We start from the raw sequence: 20,917 nt of genomic DNA, 5'->3' as shown, positions 1-20,917 counted from the left end.
GGCGCTGGCTTGTTGGCGGAGTCCCTCGAGGGAGGGACAGGTCTTTTGTTCCTGGCGGAATTGTTCTTGGGTGGGCCCCCCTTCTTGACGCCACTGAGCCAGACCCGGAAGGTCCTGGGGTTGCGCGTCCTCTTCGGTCGTCGGGTCCGGGAGGCCGGCCTCGCCGTTGTCCTCTACTGGGGCGACCGGGGGCGGAGGTGCTGGCCATTCGGGTTCTTCTGATCGGGGGGCGGCACGGGCGGCCATGGACCGGGTGGTTATGCAGGCCCAGTCCGGGAGGCCCAGCATCCCCAGGTGCTCTCTTCTCTCGACGGTGGCCCACGGGGAACTCTCGAGGTCATTCCCCAGGAGGCAGTCCACGGGGGCATCGTCCCGGACCGTCACCTTCAGCAGGCCGGAGACCCCTCCCCATTCAAATGGGACGCAGGCCATTTTACACATACTCTCAGAGTTGTCTGCCGAGCGGACGGGGCAGAGAATGTTCGGCAGGATCTGCTCGGGCTTCACCAGGTGACAGCGGACGGCCGTCACACTGGCGCCGGTGTCACGCAGGGCCTCGGCCCTCTGTCCATTAATGGTCACCCACTGACCGTATTTCCTGGTGTTGGCGGGTAGGGGAGCCCGCGGGACCATGTCTCTTCCCCCTAAGCACGCCAGGACCATGGCGGCCGGTTCCCACCCTTGCTGGGCCGGCTCATACTCTTCGGGTTCCTCCGATAATCGCTCTTCCCCCAGGGCGGCGGCAGCTACCTGGCGGGGCTTGGGTGTTTGGTTTAGCGGGCAGCTCGGGTCATTGGCGTAGTGGCCTAGTCGCTGGCACCGGTGGCACGTGATGTTGGCTCGGAACCCAGGCCGCAACGGGGGGTTGCCCCGGCCGGCCGGAGGCGGGGTACTGGCCACGGGTGTTGCTGGCAAGGCATCTCTCCCTCGACCCTGGCCCCCTCCTCCTCCCCGAGGACGGTGCTGGCCTTGGCTGCTTCTGTTCTGGTCGTGTGGCCCTTTCCGGCCCACTCGGGTGCTTTCCCATCGGTCAGCTTCGGCGGCGAGCTGCCGGGGGTCAGTCAGCTTACTGTCGAGGAGGTGCTGCCTGAGCTCGACGAAACAGTTGTTTGACAGGTGCTCCCATACCATAAGGTTGAAGAGTTGTTCGTAGGTGGTGACCTGACTCCCCTTGATCCAACCCTCGAAGGCACGGCTGAAATAGTTCACGTATTCTACCCAAGTTGTACCTAGGATCCGGGTGCAATCTCTGAACCTCTGGCGGTACATCTCGGGTGTGAGGCCGTAGCGGGTGAGGAGGGCAGCCTTCATGTGGTCGTAGGACGACATTTGGTGATCTGGGAGCTGCAGTAGGGCATCGCGACCCTCGTTGATAAACCTCCCCCAAAGTCCGGCTCCCCAATCACTCCGGTCGATCCGGTGGGAGGTCATGGCGATCACATAGGCTTTAAACCACTGTTGTATGTCGTCTTCTCGGACATACTCGCGGACAACATCCTTGGGGATATGGACTTTTTTCTCAATTGGCCCCGGGGTGTGTGGTCGCTCAGGCACCCCCAGTTCCTTATTCTGTTTTCGCAGTTCTATTTCCGCTAGTCGGCGCTCGTGCTCGAGCGTTATTTTTTTCTCTTCCAGCTCTCTCTGTCTCTGCTTTTCTTCTCGTTCCTCTCGAAGCCGCATATGCTCGAGGTTGAGTTTCTGTTCAGCTAACTTGAGTTCCCCATCCATCTTGAGTCGTGCCATCTCCAACTCGTGTAATCTGACTCTGTCTCTTTCTCGGATCTCCTCCTGCGAGAGGCCCGTTCCCCGCTCCTCGGGAGCCGTGGCGTTCCCCTCTGGTGTGATGCTGTTTTGGTCTGGTGTGACGCTGCTTTGGTCGGAGGGTCCTGCGACCCCAGTTTCTGTCCATGACTCAAGGGCGCGCTTTAGATCATCCTTGGTACTTAGGCCGGTGGTAGCAATGCCAAGTTCTATGCAAAATTGTCTCAGTTCGCGGTGGTTGTATTCTTCTAATTTCTCCATTTGGAATTTCTCGGTGGGGCTGCTATCTTTGGTCGACATCGTGTTTTTGTCGTGGGGTGAGCTACTCTCTGTACGATTACGCGTTGATTCGGATCGCGCCGCTGGCCACCAATGTTAGAAAAGGTAGACGGACCGGGAGGGTCGGCCGGGGTCAGGAGGAGAGGTCTCCGGGGAGAGCCGTCTCCAGCGATCGTACAGACAAGTAACTTCCCCCCCACAGACAGATACCACACACGGATAAGGTTCAGTGTTCTTTATAAGCACTTCTTAAGGTACGGGTGAATGGTACAAGGAGGTCTGGACTCAGGGGTCCCCTCGATTCGAGTCTCGCAAGGTAGGGAAGGGGGTAGCGGGACAGTCTGTTTACCAGTCAGGTAGTTCGGATGAGATGATGAGCTCACAATCCTCGAGCTTGGTGGTTAGGTGGTACGGGCCGCGGCAGCGCCAGCAGGTCCCAGAAAGATGGACGATGTACGGTCCGCGGCAGCGCCAGCAGGTCCCGGTGAAGATGGTCGTTACAACGGGCCGCGGCAGCGCCAGCAGGTCCCAGGAAGATGGTCGATGTACGGTCCGCGGCAGCGCCAGCAGGTCCCGGTGAAGATGGTCGTTACAACGGGCCGCGGCAGCGCCAGCAGGTCCCAGGAAGATGGTCGTTACAACGGGCCGCGGCAGCGCCAGCAGGTCCCAGGAAGATGGTAGTTACAACGGGCCGCGGCAGCGCCAGCAGGTCCCAGGAAGATGGTCGATGTACGGTCCGCGGCAGCGCCAGCAGGTCCCGGTGAGGATGGAGGTTGCAGAAGGCCGCGGCAGCGCCAGCAGGCAGAACGATGGTTCACAAGAGCGGGCTACGGCAGCGCCAGTAGACCGTCAAGGCTGAGTTCACTCGGTGTCTCTCGACTCCAGGATACAACTGCCTTCCTGCTCCGGAGCTGCCCCAGTTATAGGGCTGGTGCCCTTTGATGTCCGGACCCTCGCACTTGGAGGTCGGAGGGTCCGGGATGAAGGTGTTCAGACACCCAGCAGGGGGTGGAGCCAGTGCCTGGGGGAGCTGGGGGCGATCGGCACCTGGCGGGGGAGAGCCTTTGACACCTCGTTCTCCCATTGACCTGCCAAGTGGTCCGCTCACCTCCTGGGCGGATGGTGGTGCCGGGATGTCGGGGCCGGCCAGGCCCGGGGTTAGGGTCGGGGTGAGGCCACGCGGCCGCGTGGTGCAGGGCCCAAGATGGCGGCTTGACCCGGCCGGGGAAGCCGGTGGGGCTGGACCCCGTGATGAGTAGTGGTCCGAGGGCAGAAGATCTGTCGGGAGACGGGGTACAGGTGCTTGTCGCGGGGGTATGCCTGGTGGGCCGGAGCTCGGGCCCTGTCGTGCGGGGAGGGAGCAAGCCCTCTGTGTGGCCTGTCCAACAATAGGCCTCAACTCCTCCGAATCCCCTGGACAGGACAGGCCTCACTTTCTCTCCACCCCGCGGACAGGCCTCACCACCTTTGCACCCCCTGGACAGGCCTCACCTCCTCTTCAACCCCACTGACAGGCCTCAAATCCTCTGCACCCCGCAGACAGGCCTCAACTCCACTGCACCACCCGGACAGGCCTCATCTCCTCTGAAACCCTCGGACATGCCTCATCTCCTTTGCACCCCCCAGACAGGCCTCATCTCCTCTGCACACCACTGGACAGGCCTTACCACGGCTGCCCCCCCCCCCCCGCCCCACAGGCTTCACCTTCTCTGCACGCCCTGGACAGGCCTCACCTCCTCTGCAGCCCCTGGACAGGCCTCACCTATCCTGCACCCCCATGGACAGGCCTCACCTCCTCTGCATCCCCCTCAGACAGGTCTCGCCTACTCTGCACCACCCGGACTGGTGCTGGAGCAGAGTTTTCTGTTAGAAAATTCTGGGGCTTTTGAAGCTCTGGCATGTCTATGCGTTATAATAATAATTAATAATTAATAACTAATTATTTGTCTTGTGCAAGTGAGTCGAATTAATCAACCTGTTTGTTCTAACACAAGAGAAGGTTACACATGGGTTAGCGTGTATGTGCTGTATTTGTATTCACCATAACGTGCAAGTTTTTCATGTTTAAACGTTGCTGTGTGCTATTTATTTTGAGCACAAAACGCTGTCTGAATTAATGCTCTGTATGTCGCAAAGCTAGATAAATACATACACATAAGGGTATTAGTGGGGTTAACACTGTCTAATCATTATGATGTAGTAATCTTTATTTTGTCTCTTTAATTAAAGATGGTCTATTGTGGCCTATGGAGGCCTTTATGAAAATAACCGAGAATAATTTGAAGCCTGGCTGAGCTGTGGTTCAGGCGTAGAAAATTTTGGTGTATCAAGAGAGACCCCTGCTGGTGTTCAGCTAACAGAGAAATTGTCGGCAGTCCTTATAAGGAAGTTTCCGGGAGGACATCAGCAAGTTTGGAGGATCTCCAAAAGAAATGCTCGTCCTTGGGAGACAATGGGTCTCAGAGAACTCTGTGCAAAAGCTGGTTTGTCGGAGGAAACGAATATGAACTGTTGCGAAAATTGATTCTTTCTCCGAGGATTTTATAATTATGACTTTTCTTGAGCGGAGATTTTAGGATGTAGTCAAGATACATCCCATCCTTCTTGTTTTACTTGGTGATACAATTTTTGCATGTGGGTTTTCATTGTATTTTATGGTATAAAATGTTAGCTTAGGGAGGGCTCTCCCCACTCTTTCTTTCGTCGCCTTGCTGCGTGAACTTGCGTTGCAGATGACCAATGCTGAGGACTTTATCCTGAAAAGACTTTTCAAGAGACTGGTCCTGACCCGTTCTGACACTAGTTAGAATAGGTAACTATGAGAAATGATTTATTCTGATTTCATTCTGACTAATTTTAGATAAAGCAATATAACTTTTGAACATGGTGTTGGTTGTTTCTTTCCTTGTCATTTATTGAATTATTATTGATTATTGTTTATAGATTGTTTATATTATGCTAGACAGCCACTAAAACTGGTCCTATCGCCTAGATGCAGATGCAGGGTGTTTAGGAGTTTTCTTCCCACAGGATTGCTGCTGGTAGAGTATCGGAGCATATGTAAGTGAAATGGGCCCTAGTGTATGATGAATGTATGTGCGTGTAACTGTAAAGATTACTCTATCTGTGGTAGTGGATATAATTTTATCATCCTGATCTGCATCAGATTCTCTGGTAGCAGAGGATGGTTTTAGATGGTTGTCTTGATCTGATAAGATAAGATAAGATTGCTTGTAAACTAGCTTATTGATTATTGATTTATTTTTGATGTTTTTGGTATATGTACTAATACTAAATGTTGGAGTCGTAATGTTGAGTTAAATGTAGTGCTTCTGGAATTTGGAAGCTGGAAGCAGTTCCGTAGTAGAGCAGAGAAAGGTGTATATGCTGCTCTCGGGAAAGACGGAATTGTAAGGAATTACGTGTGACAATAGAAGTTGCGCGTTCATTCATTGTCTGGGTTCGGAATCAGTGACATTGTATGTTACTATTAGAAATTTCTGGTATATAAGGAGTGTGTATCGTAGTGAAGGTTTTCTGTGAAACTCTGGTCTTAAGTCCCAGGGATCCGTAAGGATTGCCGTTAAAGCTTATTGCGGGAGGAGTAATAGGTATTCTCTGAGCTTGTTTGCAGAACTGGGCAGAGGTAAGCTGCTTGGTTATTGTGAGTTATAATTCTGTGCAGAGGCAGATTGTGCGCTGTTCTCAAGAAGCAGAATTCTGTGTGTATGTACTATTTTTTCTCTCGTATGATTGTGCGTGAATGCATATACATTTATTGATTGTAGAACTCTTTTGGATACGTCCTAGAGGAAACAGTTATGAGATGTATGTAAAATTGTTGACTCTTGAGAAATAGACTCTTTTACTATTCTGTGGTTAGCGAAGCAGACAATGGAAATGTTTTAATGTAGTGACTAACAGATTTTGTAAAATTTTGACACACGAAGTCTACTGAGAGTTTTTGTAAAGGAGGGGTAGACGAGTGACAGAGACAGGAGACAGAGACTGCAGCGGCTGCTGACGTCAGGAGGTTCGCGCACTGATTGGATAGTGACTCAGAGAAGGGTTCGCGCTAGGATTGGTGCGTTAGTGTGAGTCGCGCAAGGATTGGTAGAGCTGTTTAGTGACGTAGACGTTCCAGGACTGGTGCGTTAACAAGAATTAAGTTTGCAAATCTTTAAAAGTAGAGAGTTTTAATAAGAATTAGCTAAAATGTATTATCAAGAGGAGAAAAAGAAAAAGACATTCTTTGGAAAAGTTAAGAAATGGTTTAGTAAGGATAAAGAGGTTAAGACAAGAGAGGGTGAGTTGCTGCCTCCACCGAAAACACCTGCATCCTTCATGGTTGCAAAATATGGATTACATACCTGTGTATGGTTACAGAATTGGGTAAGGTATACTAAAGAAGATGGTGTTCTAGCATTCCCGGAACATGGTTCATTTAATATGGCTGTGTTGAGAAATTTACGGGAAAAAATGTTATGCTTAGACCCGAAGCCGAGACCTACACAGTTCGAGGCTTTAGTGGAATGGGAAGAAGAGGTTCATGATAGAGAAAAGCAAAGGTCTAGGGGGTACTACAGGTACATGTTTGGGAGGAGACATGATAGTGAGTCACATCAGGAAAGAATGAAAAGATGGCGGGAAGCTTGTATGACAGAGGGATTATACCCAATGAGAACAGTTGAAGCTTCGGCTCCTGCAGAAGAAAGAGTTTCTGAGACAGAAAGGAGGAGGTATGGAGAGTATGAAGATGAAGTTTTAAATGACATGATGTACAAGAGACCACCTCCATATAGATCAGAATCAGAAGACAGTACACCAGTTGTTTCTCCAATAAGAGATACAGTTGAGAAAGGAAAAATGACACCTGAATCAAGAAATAGTGATTCTTTAAGAGAGGAAAATGCCAGAAATGCCAGACAATTAGCAAAGACGACAACAGAACTGACTGAAAAGATTAGAGAGTTAACGATGAACATGGAAGCTGTGACAGTACCGGTTACTATAGGTCCGATAATTCCTATGATTGACGGACAAAAAGCAGGTGAAAATGGACTGGTAATTCCATATTTTCCAGGTAATACAGCTGGTCCTTCAGGAGATTCAGGTAAAAGAACAGAGAAAAATGACCTGAGACAAACAAGATATGACACAGATAGCGAATTAATGGAAGTCAGTGATTCCAGCAGTTCAGGAATGCCAATTTTAGAACCACAAAGAAAAGGGGTTCCAGTGAGACAGACAACAGAAATAACAGTGAAAGATTTAAACGAATGGATGAAAGTTCTTCAGAAAAAAGACAAAGATCCACCAATTGTTGATGTGGGTAAATTACGTGTAGAATTAGAAGAGCTTGTGACAGGAACAATCCCGACAGAAATTTTGAAAAGTCACAATGATGGTGAATTACTATATATGTGTAAGAGCATAACATGGAGAGCGAGAAATACACATGATAGATTGAGAGCGATAGCAAATGAGCAGGGAGTTGACATTGATAAAGTAAAGGCTTTACAGAAAACGTACAGGATGGATTTCACAGAAAAAGATATAGAAAATCTGAATAATTCTGGTAGAACAGGACAAATTAAAGAAATGGTGGCATTATTGCGTAGATGGGGTGATGTAGAAAAGTGGAAGGATAGGTGGTATAAAAAGAGAGAGGAATCTGAAGATAGAACAACTTATTCAGCATTTCCAGTGAGAGAAAAAGAGAGACCAGTGGAACAGTTTCCCATGAGAGAAATACCTGGAGGAGGATATGTACATGTTCCATGGACCAGACAGGATATTTTATCATTTACGAATGATTTCCCTCGATTGAGAGAAAAGCCCGTCGAGTGGTATAGGCAGGTAGACAGGTTTGTGAAATTGTCAAAAGTGCTGTGGGTTGACCTGAATAGTTTGTTTGACATAATTGTTCCAGGAGACTTGTGGACTGAGTGTAAAATAGTTGTGAGTTGGCCTAGTGAGGAATATCCAAGAGATCCGAGAACAGGGGCACCAGATCCAGAAGTGATGAGGAAGTATGACCAGGTGATGGTATACCTGAAGAGTAAAGTTCCCCCAAAAGAGACAGACTGGGTTAAGATAGATCGAACACAACAGGAACCAAAGGAATCAGTTCATGCTTTTTATGAAAGGCTGATACTGGCTTTTAAACAATTCAGTGGTGATGAACACCTGGGTGACAAAGATCTGAGCCATTTTGTGTACAGATTTGTATATGGTCTTAGACCTGAAATAGGTGAGAGAATTCGTGAAAACACAGTGGATTGGCAGAGTAAGAAAGTGGATGAGATTCTGAGACATGCAAAATATTTCAGTGATGAAATTGAAGCGAAGCAAAGAAAGCTGAAGGAAAAAGCAATGTGGGCACAGGTGAAAGTTGCAGAGAGACAGGAAGCACAGTTGGTGGAACAGGCAAATAATCCAGGAAATAATACAGGGAATAGACCGAGATTTACAGGAAAGGGAAGGGGAAGTCTTGAGGAAGCAAAGAAAAAGTTCCCATGTCACAACTGTGGCCAACTGGGACACTGGAGATCGGAATGTCCTAATCCACCATTAAATGAGGGTAAATTATTGAATCAACAGGTGCAGAATGAAGGGAATAATCAGCAGCAACAACAACAACAGCAGAAAGTTGTGAAACAGCAGCAGAGTCAAGAGCCAAAACCACCTTTACCGCAGAATAGAGGGGTACAAAAATACAGTCAGGATTCGGGATTCTTCAATGATGAGCAGGTAAACAAACAAAGACGTACTAACAAGGTACAGCAGTACTTGTTAAAGAGTGAAGGGAGTGAGTCTGAAGGTGATTACTGACGGTGCCGAGGAGAGGAAGAAGAGTGCATACTTGGTGCAACTCTAGAAATAGACCAGGCAGGACCATTTGTGGATGGGAAAATAAATGAAGAGGGTGTTACTTTTTTAGTAGACACAGGTGCGACGAGATCAACTGTCAGGTCAACAGATGTTAGAAATCTTCCTCTCTCGGATGAAGCAATCCAAGTAGTTGGTGTAGCCAATACACAGATCAGAACACGTCTTACTGAACCAGTGAAAGTACAGATAGGGAAATTTTCAGACATGCACAGATTTATAGTCTGTGACACGAGTCCAGTGAACCTGTTAGGTAGGGACCTATTGTGTAAGATGAATTGTACGATTTTCTGTACACCAGATGGAATAGCTTTTGAGACACCAGATGATGATGCTTTCTATCGAATGACTTTAGAGACTAGGGAAAATGAGTTGATTGGTACATTTCCAGTGTTCAATCCGGAGGATTTACCTCAAGTACTGAGAGACACAGTGAAAAGAGTAGTTTGGGATTTTACAGGAGAGGATGTAGGATTGATGAATAATGTAGATCCAGTAAAAATTGCAGTGAAAGAGGGAATTGCATATCCTAACATTCCTCAGTACAAAATGACACCAGAAATAATTGAAGGGATAACTCCTATAATTGAAAAAATGATTCAGCAAGGAGTCCTGAGAGAACTATTGAGTAGTCCGTGTAATTCACCGATAATGGGACTGAAAAAGCCTAATGGCAAGTTCAGGATCGTACAGGACCTGAGAAAGGTTAATCAGATTGTGGTGGCATGTTGTCCCATCGTGCCAAATCCATCAGTGATTCTGTATCAAATTCCACATGATGCTGAGTGGTACACAGTGATTGATTTGTGTCATGCATTCTTTTCAATTCCATTGCATCATGACAGCCAGCCGATTTTTGCATTTAGGTTTGGCCAGCGTATTTTAGCATGGTGTCGTATCCCACAGGGGTATACGGAGAGTCCTTCGATATTCAATCAGTTATTGAAAAGATCGTTGGAAAGTCTGATCATGCCTGAAAGCTCAGTGCTAGTGCAATACATTGATGATCTGCTTGTGGCATCAAAGACACGTGAAGCTTGTGAAGTGGATACCATAGCTTTACTGAATCATCTGGCAGATGGAGGGTTAAAGGTATCGCCAGCCAAATTGCAGTTTTGTAAAAAAGAGGTGCATTATCTTGGACATAATATTGAGAAAGGTCTGAGAAAAGTGACTACTGACAGGATTAAAATAATCAGAGAAATGAAAGCTCCAAAAACTCAGAGAGAAGTGAGAATGTTCCTGGGTATGGTGGGGTATTGTCGTCAGTGGATAATTAATTTTTCCCTGATAGCAAAGCCATTGATTAAATTGACAAAATGTGACATGACAGATCCATTGGATCTAGATGCAGAACAATTGGCAGCATTCGAAGAGCTTAAAACAAAAATGTGTGAAGCTCCAGCTCTGGGTATGCCAGACTATGAAAAAGAGTTTGAACTGTACTGCAGTGAGAGAAATGGATGTGCACTTTCAGTGTTAATCCAGAAACATGGGCAATTGAGAAGGCCTATTGCATATTTTTCATCGACACTTGACCCTGTAGCTGTGGGTTTACCAGGTTGTCTAAAATCTGTGGCTGCAACATGCAGAAGCCTGGAGCAAAGTGAGGGGATCATAATGGGATATCCTGTAAGGGTATTCGTACCTCACAATGTGGCAATTCTTTTGACAAGAAGCAGAACTCAGCATATGTCAAACAGTAGGCTGACTAAATATGAGAAAGTGATTCTGGGAGCATCGAATGTGACTCTTGAAAGATGTACAAATGTGAATCCAGCGACACTTTTGCCAGACATTGAGAATGTGGGAATAAGAATGGAAGATGATCATGATTGTTTGGATGTGCTGGAATACTGTACGAAACCAAGACCAGATATCAAGGATGTTCCTTTGCCTGAGAATGATCATGTGCTGTTTGTGGATGGATCATGCCTGAGAAATGATAATGGTGTGCTATGTGCAGCATATGCAGTGTGCAAGGTTTCAGAAGTTATGGAAGCATCACCGTTGAAAGGAGTGAAATCTGCACAAGTTGCTGAATTGGTGGCATTGACAAGAGCTTGTGAGATTGAGAAAGATTTGAGAACAACTGTGTTGACTGATAGTCAGTATGGGTTTGGAGTGGTGCATGATTTTGGCCAATTGTGGCTACAGAGAGGTTTCTTGACATCGGGTGGAACTCCGATAAAGAATGCTGAGTTGATTGGGAAATTGCTTGAGGCGATACAGCTGCCTAAGGAGTTAGCAGTTGTAAAATGTGCAGCACATGTTTCAGGAGAAGATTTTATCACTGTTGGCAACAGATATGCTAACGATGTGGCGCAGTATTGCGCAAAGACGAATCAATCAATTAACAGGGACAGGATGGAGGAAATGTCTTTTCTTTCTGTGATGTTTACTAATGTCTTAGAAACATGGGATGAAGTGAAACAGTTACAAGATGAGGCAGGAGAAGAGGAAAAACAAGATTGGGTTAAAGCAGGTTGTGCTCCAAGAGAAACAGACCATGTTTGGGTCTACAGAGATGGCAGACCAGTGATGCCAAACTCAATTTTGTCGTCAATGGCAAGGATGTATCATGGCCAGGGACATTTGGGGAGGGACGCGATGATTAGGTCCTTTAAACAAGTCTGGTATAATGCAAAGTTTAGAGCAATTGCGGAAAGCATCTGTCAGAGATGTTTAATTTGTCAGCAATTTAACACTGGGAAAAAAACAGTGGTGAGTCTAGGGACAATCGGCAGAGAAGGAGGTCCTTTCACAAGAATGCAAATTGATTTCATTGAAATGCCCCAGGTGAACAGACTAAGGTATGTCCTAGTGGTAGTCTGTTTGTTTTCAAGGTGGGTGGAGGCCTACCAGACAAGAAGGAATGATGGATTAACAGTGGCAAAATTACTGTTGAGGGAGTTGATTCCTAGGTTCGGATTTCCAGTCACAGTTGAATCTGACAGAGGTAGTCACTTTCAAAATGAACTCATTGGTTTAATTTGTGAAGCATTAAAAATACAACAGAAGCTACATTGTGCATACCGACCAGAGGCTTCTGGTGTGGTTGAGCAGATTAATGGCTCGATCAAGAACAGAATTGGGAAGATGTGCTTAGCCACTGGCATGAAATGGCCAGACGTTCTTCCTCTAGTCTTGATGACTATGAGATCTACTCCAGACAGAACTACAGGTTTGAGTCCACATGAAATCATTATGGGACGTGCTATGCGCCATGCATTTGTGCCTGTGAATAAATTGATGGCAATAACTGATGACATGATTTTGGATTACTGTAAAGGCCTGGCTGACGCAGTTCATTCTGTGTTTCACCAGGTTGGAGAAGAAGCTACCACACTTGAGAAGAAGCAAGCCCATGATCTAAGTCCAGGAGACTGGGTGAGGATTAAGGTGCACAGAAGAAGAAATTGCTTGGTTCCAAGGTGGGGAAGGCCAAGACAAGTTATTCTGACTACAACGACTGCTGTAAAGTGTGCTGGAGTGAGACACTGGATACATGCAAGTCATACTCTGAGGATTCCAAGTCCGAGAGAGGGGACTGGTGAGGAGTATTATGAAGAGTCAGATTCCAGTGATGAAGAAGATCCTGAAGATACAGAATCAGTGAGAAAAGAAGCAGAGAGAGCTTCAAGAGATTCACTGCGAGTATCAGAAGGAAGACCAGATTCTGATTCTTTGAAAGAGCCTGAAGTTTCGAGTAGCAGTGGTGGAAAAAGAAAAGAAAAGAGAAAGCACATAGAAACTACTCCTGAATCAGAAGAGGAGGAAGAGATTGAAGAACCACTTGAGATTATTCTTGAAGAAACAGGGTCAGAAGAAGATAGAGAGGGACAGATTGCGGAAGACCACCGAGGAGGTGTAGGGAACATTGATGAGGAGCTAGGTAAAGGGACAAATAGACAGCAAGAAGATTGCGTGTCGGAGACCCGAGGAGGGACAGAAGTAGGGAAGTCTCAAACAGTGGTGCAAGAATCTGTGCAAGAAAAGAAAACTGCTAAGAAGCGAAAGCAAAAGGCAATTGAAACAGAATCGGATGATGAGAATGAACAAACGGAAGGTCGAGTTCTGAGAAAGAGAACTTTGATTGGAAGGAAAAGTGTCAAAGAAGTGAAGCCGAAAAAGGTTGTGAAAGGAGATCGTTGGCCTAACAACAGAGTGAAAAGACTGAGATACAGGATAATAAGAGCAAATACATCGGAAGCTGAACAAGTGAATGAAGTATCCAGTCAAACTTCAAAGGCTGAAGAAGGAGGATTAAAAAGTACAGAAGAACCAGTGGAAATAAAAAGAGTTAAAAGACCCAACCAAAAGTACAGATCACCGGAATGGTCTTATGTGACACTGTCTGAAGAAGGAGGAGAAGAAACAGTGACTCAAGATAATCCGGAAGTGGTCTTGAGAAAAGTGGTTGAGGAAGAAACTGGTGAAATTCTGAAAGTATTCTTGACTGACATCAGAGAAGAATCAGATACTGAAGAATCAAGTGTTGGAGATCTGATACAATTTGATGTTGAAGAAACTGGAGTGAAAGATGATGAGCATCCAAACTGAGTGAAAGAAGGATTCACTTGGACTGAGTGAACAGAAAGATCTTTGAAAAGCTGAAGAGTTTGGAACAAGACGTTGGAAATTTGAAAAGTTCTAATCACTGTAGTGGAGTAGAAGTTAAAGCAGAATGGCTAACACAGAGAATAACCCAAATAGATGTGCCTTCCTGAAAAGGTGGTGCAGGATGTGTTTCTGTTGTACTGGGATATTAATGCTTCTATGGGGTGTTTTAGTTTTATTAGTTACTTTTAAGGTTGAATTTGGAATGGACGAAAACATGACTAATATAGAGAAGAATTCACAAAAGGTAGTTCCTATTGGAAGTGGTAGTTACATACACAAAGATAGGTCAATTAACAATTTTTCTAGTAATGTTTTTTCAAAACTGTTATATGAATATGTGAAAACAATGGAAGTGAGGGATTGCTATGTGTGCATGCAATTACCTGCATCTGTTTCAGAAGGTGTTACTTATCACCATTTACCAGCTACATATGGTATTTCTTGTAGTATTTTAAGTAGTGTATTTTATTTGTTAGGGAAAGTAGATTATAAGATGTCTAACAGAGATAGTATTTTTGGGCACTTGCCAATGAACAAAGAGCTGAATCCAGCTAAAGAAGCTAACACTTTTGGTGAGATTTTTATTGAAGAAAAAGGACTAACATTAGATTACATTTTTAAGATTAATTTAACTTGCAGTTTGAAAGAAGAGGAGAAAGCTTTCCTGGATATGGTAGAGGAAAGGAGAATGAACATGCAGGAGAAAGCGGGAAAATATGAAGTGAGTGAGACAATTTGGGACATTGAGATGGGAAAGGAGTTGAGGAATGGGGTTAGTCCAACTTTAGCTTTGGATGCACCGCAGAAAGGTAAACTATGCATTACCAGAAGGAAATCCCAATATGATACGTACTTTGTGGGAACTAGTGAGTGCCATGATACATACTTCGTTGCGACTGGTTGGGGTTTTAGAGGTGGAGAAGATACTATTTTTCCAGGAGTGTACTATGTGTGTGGGAACAAAGCTTATTACAGATTGCCTGACCATTGGTATGGTACACGTTATGTAGGTTTAGTTTTTCCTAAGATTTTTCATACAGATAAAATAGGTGATGTACAAGATATTAATGTACTAAAACGTTTTAAAAGAGAAACTTGGTCTGAAATTGTGGGTGACATTTTTGGGGTTTTGATTCCAGCAGTGGGAATTTCTTTAAATGCTTATGGAATTCGGAAATTGTCCACAGTGGTTGATCGTTTATCGACAAATACCGCAGGAGGATTTCTTTTGGTAAATACGGAGCTGAGTGCCGTACGTGCCATGTCTATGCAAAATCGACTTGCCCTTGATATTCTTTTGGCCAAGGAGGGTGGAGTTTGTGGAATTTTGAAAGTTCAACATTGTTGCACTTACATTCCTGATGAAAGCAGAGACCTGAAGGTCTATATCAGAAATATTACTGATTTGCATGAAGATTTAGTACCACTTGAAACTGGGAGTATATGGACTAAACTAGCTAATAAGATGATAGCTGTTAAGGATTTTATTACTAAAATAGGTAGTACTATTGTAGGTAGGGTACTGTTTCCTTTGTCTTGTATAATTGTTGCTGTGTTGATACTGAGATTGGTGTGTGTGTGTTATAAAAACAGGAGAGGGAAAGAGAAAATTTTGGAGAATAAGAAGAAAAATAAGAAAAACAAGATTTTTAAGAATTCAAAAAGAGAACCAGAAGAGATTGAATTAGAAGAATTGAGGGAAAGTGTTTATTTAGAGACTAAGAGAGATGATGAAAGAGAGACTGGTGTTTAATGTTGTGTAAGGGGAAAAGACATTTCTGATTTCTCCTAAAATGGGACTAAATTTTCACTAATTTTTTTTTTGGGTTTATTTGGTGATAAAATCACCAAAGGGGGGATTGCTGGAGCAGAGTTTTCTGTTAGAAAATTCTGGGGCTTTTGAAGCTCTGGCATGTCTATGCGTTATAATAATAATTAATAATTAATAACTAATTATTTGTCTTGTGCAAGTGAGTCGAATTAATCAACCTGTTTGTTCTAACACAAGAGAAGGTTACACATGGGTTAGCGTGTATGTGCTGTATTTGTATTCACCATAACGTGCAAGTTTTTCATGTTTAAACGTTGCTGTGTGCTATTTATTTTGAGCACAAAACGCTGTCTGAATTAATGCTCTGTATGTCGCAAAGCTAGATAAATACATACACATAAGGGTATTAGTGGGGTTAACACTGTCTAATCATTATGATGTAGTAATCTTTATTTTGTCTCTTTAATTAAAGATGGTCTATTGTGGCCTATGGAGGCCTTTATGAAAATAACCGAGAATAATTTGAAGCCTGGCTGAGCTGTGGTTCAGGCGTAGAAAATTTTGGTGTATCAAGAGAGACCCCTGCTGGTGTTCAGCTAACAGAGAAATTGTCGGCAGTCCTTATAAGGAAGTTTCCGGGAGGACATCAGCAAGTTTGGAGAATCTCCAAAAGAAATGCTCGTCCTTGGGAGACAATGGGTCTCAGAGAACTCTGTGCAAAAGCTGGTTTGTCGGAGGAAACGAATATGAACTGTTGCGAAAATTGATTCTTTCTCCGAGGATTTTATAATTATGACTTTTCTTGAGCGGAGATTTTAGGATGTAGTCAAGATACATCCCATCCTTCTTGTTTTACTTGGTGATACAATTTTTGCATGTGGGTTTTCATTGTATTTTATGGTATAAAATGTTAGCTTAGGGAGGGCTCTCCCCACTCTTTCTTTCGTCGCCTTGCTGCGTGAACTTGCGTTGCAGATGACCAATGCTGAGGACTTTATCCTGAAAAGACTTTTCAAGAGACTGGTCCTGACCCGTTCTGACACTAGTTAGAATAGGTAACTATGAGAAATGATTTATTCTGATTTCATTCTGACTAATTTTAGATAAAGCAATATAACTTTTGAACATGGTGTTGGTTGTTTCTTTCCTTGTCATTTATTGAATTATTATTGATTATTGTTTATAGATTGTTTATATTATGCTAGACAGCCACTAAAACTGGTCCTATCGCCTAGATGCAGATGCAGGGTGTTTAGGAGTTTTCTTCCCACAGGATTGCTGCTGGTAGAGTATCGGAGCATATGTAAGTGAAATGGGCCCTAGTGTATGATGAATGTATGTGCGTGTAACTGTAAAGATTACTCTATCTGTGGTAGTGGATATAATTTTATCATCCTGATCTGCATCACTGGCCGCACCTTCTTTGTAACCCACCAGACAGGTGTCATCTACTCTGCACCCCTATAGACAGGTCTCGCCTCTTTGCATCCCTGGACAGGCCTTTCCTCCTCTGCATCCCCTGGACAGGTCTCACCTCCTCTGTATCCCTTGACAGGCCTCTCCTCCTCTGCACCCGCTGGACCGGCCTCCCCTCCTCTGCACACCCTGGACAGGCCTCACCTCCTCTGCTCTCTGGACAGGCCTCTAGGGTGCAACACCCCTGGGCAGGCCTCACCTCCTCTGTACCCCCTGGACAGGCCTCACCTCCTCTGGACAGGCTTCTCAGGTGGTGCACCCCTGGACAGGCCTCCCCTCCTCTGCACACCATGGGCAAGCCTCACCTCATCTGCTTCACCCGGACAGGCCTCACCTCCCCCCAGCCCTCTGGACAGGCCTCACCTCCTCTGCATCCCCCGGGCAGGACAGGCCTCACCTCATCTGGACCACCCTGGACAGGCCTCATCTTCACTGCACAGAATTTCCCTCTTCTGCACCCCCTGGACAGGCCTCACCTCCTCTGCCCTCTGGATAGGCCTCACTGCCTCTTCATTTCCTGGACAGGCCAGGCCTCAGCTCCTCTGCACCCACTGGACAGGCCTCACCTCTTGGGAACCCCCTGGACAGGCATCACCTCTTCTGCACCCCCTGAACAAATCTCTCCTCCTATGCATAGTCTTGGACAGGCCTCACCTACTCTACACTCCCCCCGTCTCCTGGACAGTCCCCACCTCCACTGCACATCCCTCCCCTCCCTCCCTGGACACGCCTCACCTCCTCTGCACCCCCTGGACAGGCCATACCTCTTCTGCACCACTGGACAGGCCTCATCTACTCTGCACCCCCCTGGACAGGCCTCACCTCCTCTGCCCCCATGACAGGCCTCACCTCCTCTGCATCCCCCCTAGACTGGCCTCTCGGGTGCTGCACCCCTGGACATGCCTCACCTCATCTGGACCACCCTGGACAGGCCTCATCTTCACTGCACAGAATTCCCCTCTTCTGCACCCCCTGGACAGGCCTCACCTCCTCTGCCCTCTGGATAGGCCTCACTGCCTCTTCATTCCCTTGACAGGCCAGGCCTCAGCTCCTTTGCACCCACTGGACAGGCCTCACCTCTTGGGCACCCCCTGGACAGGCATCACCTCTTCTGCATCCCCTGGAAAAATCTCTCCTCCTATGCATAGTCTTGGACAGGCCTCACCCACTCTACACTCCCCCCCTCTCCTGGACAGTCCCCACCTCCACTGCACATCCCTCCCCTCACTCCCTGGACAGGCCTCACCTCCTCTGCACCCCCTGGACAGGCCATACCTCTTCTGCACCCCTGGACAGGCCTCATCTCCTCTGCACCCCCCTGGACAGGCCTCACCTCTTCTGCCCCCATGACAGGCCTCACCTCCTCTGCATCCCCCCTAGACTGGCCTCTCGGGTGCTGCACCCCTGGACAGGCCTCACCTCCTCTGCACCCCCTGGACAGGCCGCACCTCCTCTGCTCTCTGGACAGGCCTCTCGGGTGGTGCACCCCAGGACAGGCCTCAGCTCCTCTGCACGCCCTGGGCAGGCCTCACCTCCTCTGCCCTCTGGATAGGCCTAAGTGCCTCTTCATTCCCTGGACAGGCCAGGCCTCAGCTCCTCTGCACCCACTGGACAGGCATCACCTCTTCTGCACTCCCTGGACAAATCTCTCTTCCTATGCATAGTCTTGGACAGGCCTCACCTACTCTACACTCCCCCTCTCTCCTGGACAGTCCCCACCTCCACTGCACATCCCTCCCCTCACTCCCTGGACAGGCCTCACCTCCTTTGCACCCCCTGGACAGGCCACACCTCTTCTGCACCACTGGACAGGCCTCATCTCCTCTGCGCCCCCCTGGACAGGCCTCACCTCCTCATCACCCCTGGACAGTCCTCACCTCCTCTGCACCCCTCGCCTCCTCTGTACCCCTCACCTGCTCTGCACCCCTGGACAGGCCTCACCTCTTCTGCACCCCTGGACAGGCCTCACCTCCTCTGCAGCCCCTGGACAGGCCTCACCTCCTCTGCAGCCCCTGGACAGGCCTCACCTCCTCTGCACCCCTGGACAGGCCTCACCTCCTCTGCACCACTCGCCTCCTCTGTACCCCTCACCTGTTCTGCACCCCTGGACAGGCCTCACCTCTTCTGCACCCCTGGACAGGCCTCACCTCCTCTGCACCCACTGGGCAGGCCTCACCTCCTCTGCACCAGCTGGACAGGCCTCAACTCCTCTGCACTACCTGGACAGGCCTCTCCTCCATGCACCCCCTGGACAGGCCTCACCTCCTCTGCACAGTCCTGGAAAGGCCTCACCTACTCTGCACCCCCTGGACAGACCTCATCTCCTCTGCACCCCCTGGACAGACCTCATCTCCTCTGCACTACCTGGACAGGCCTCACCTACTCTGCACCCCCTGGACAGGACAGGCCTCAACCCATCTGGACCACCCAGGACAGGCCTCATCTTCTTTGCACAGACTTCCACTCTTCTGCACCCCCTTGATAGGCCTCAACTCCTCTGCCCTCTGGACAGGCCTCACTCCCTCTTCATCCCTTGGACAGGACAGGCCTCAGCTCCTCTGCACCCCTAAACAGGCCTGACCTCCTCTGCACCCCCTAAACAGCCCTCACCTCCTCTGCACCCCATGGACAGGCCTCACCTCCTCTGCCCTCTGGACAGGCCTCTGCTCCTCTGCCCCCCTGGACAGGCCTCAACTCCTCTGCATCCATAGACATGTCTCGCCTCCTCTGAACCCTGGGCAGGCCTCATCTTCTATTCAACCCCATGGACAAGCTTTACCTCCTCTGCACCCCATTACAGGTCTCACCTCCTCTGCACCCCCGGACAGGCCTCCCCTCCTCTGCACCCCTAGACACGCCTCACCTCCTCTGCACCCCTGGACAGGCCTCACCCCGCTGCACCCCTGGACAGACCTCTCCTCCTCTGCACCCCTGGACAGGTCTCACCTCCTCTGCACCCCTGGACAGGCCCCTCCTCCTCTGCACCCCTGGACAGGCCTCTCGGTGCTTCTCACAGGAGCTCTCGGTGAAGGATTCTCATTAAGGACATAGGAGCCCAGAGTTCACTCCACCCCATCCAGCGCCTCTGACTCCGCCCTGAGCCTCGGGGCGCTATGCACAGGCCCCGAAGAGAGACACTGCTCCCCTGGACTTGCCCAGAGGCCCCGGATGCAGCTGTGGCTCGGACCGGAGGCGCTTTAATACCAGGGTCTGCGCAGCATTGTTAAAACTCTCAGTTTAAAGCTCACTCCAGATACGAGGCGCTACACACTTGACAAGTGTCACTCAGAGTGATGGAAGTGACAGGAATGTCCTGATTCAACCCAGGTCCGTGATCCGGTGATGTCGCTGCAGCCGCTTCAATTAATTTTCCGTCTCCAAAGAAGTGACCTTTAACCCCGGAAGTGCCCTCTCCTGGAGGAGGCAGATCTCTGCCCGTGTCCTGTGCGGGTGACACTGCACCCCACTACTGTCTGTACCTCTAGGGGTGTTACACTGTGTGTATCTCTTCTTGTGAATAACTTGTGATAATACATGTTTAATACGAGGCGCCTTGACTCCCCCCGGCCTCGTTCACGCTTATAAACATCCTGAAATAAATACAGAATAAAACCCCCCCTGGGGGGACTGCCGCTGCCTCTCCCTTGTGACCCCTGTAGTTGGTTAGGAGGGGCCCCTCTGCCTCTCCTTGTGGGAGGGGCCCTCTTCTCCTCGAGGGAGGGGCCCTAGGAGGGGCCCCTCTGCTTCTGTATGTGGGGGGGGGAGGGGGGAGGTCTGCTTCTCCTTGTGGGAGGGGCCCTTCTGCTACGCTTCTTCTGCTTCGCTTTGTGGGAGGGGCCCCTCTGCTTCTCCTTGTGGGGGGCCCTCTGGTACTCGTTTTTCAGAGGCCCGCTCTGCTTCTGTTTGTGGGAGGGACCCCTTTGCTACTCCTTTGAGAAAAAGACAGGGAGGAGAAAAGCGGAGAGAGAGGAAAGAGGAAGATAGAAGGGGAGGAAGAAAGAGATCAGAGAGGGAGGAGAGATGGGAGGGTGGATGGAAAAAGAAAGAGGGGGAGAAGAGGGAGGGGGAGGTAAAGAGAAAGCGATCAGAGAGGGAGGAGAGAAGGAAGCAAGAGAG

At 48.1% G+C, this 20,917-nt stretch overlaps 1 protein-coding gene across 1 annotated transcript in view; it reads right to left on the bottom strand.

Annotated features, from left to right (window-relative positions):
• Positions 1–19,899, bottom strand: part of LOC146839249 (uncharacterized) — a 95,763-nt gene extending 75,864 nt beyond the window's left edge. The window contains exon 1 of the mRNA XM_085651293.1: positions 19,748–19,899. The gene's annotated coding sequence lies outside the window, so the exon portion shown is untranslated. The remainder of the gene's footprint in view (positions 1–19,747) is intronic.
• Between the last annotated feature and the right edge of the window lie 1,018 nt (positions 19,900–20,917).

This window comes from Triturus cristatus, chromosome 4_1 (assembly GCF_964204655.1).
Source record: "Triturus cristatus chromosome 4_1, aTriCri1.1, whole genome shotgun sequence".
Lineage (NCBI taxonomy): Eukaryota > Metazoa > Chordata > Amphibia > Caudata > Salamandridae > Triturus > Triturus cristatus.
This window is presented reverse-complemented; position numbering and strand designations above follow the sequence as displayed.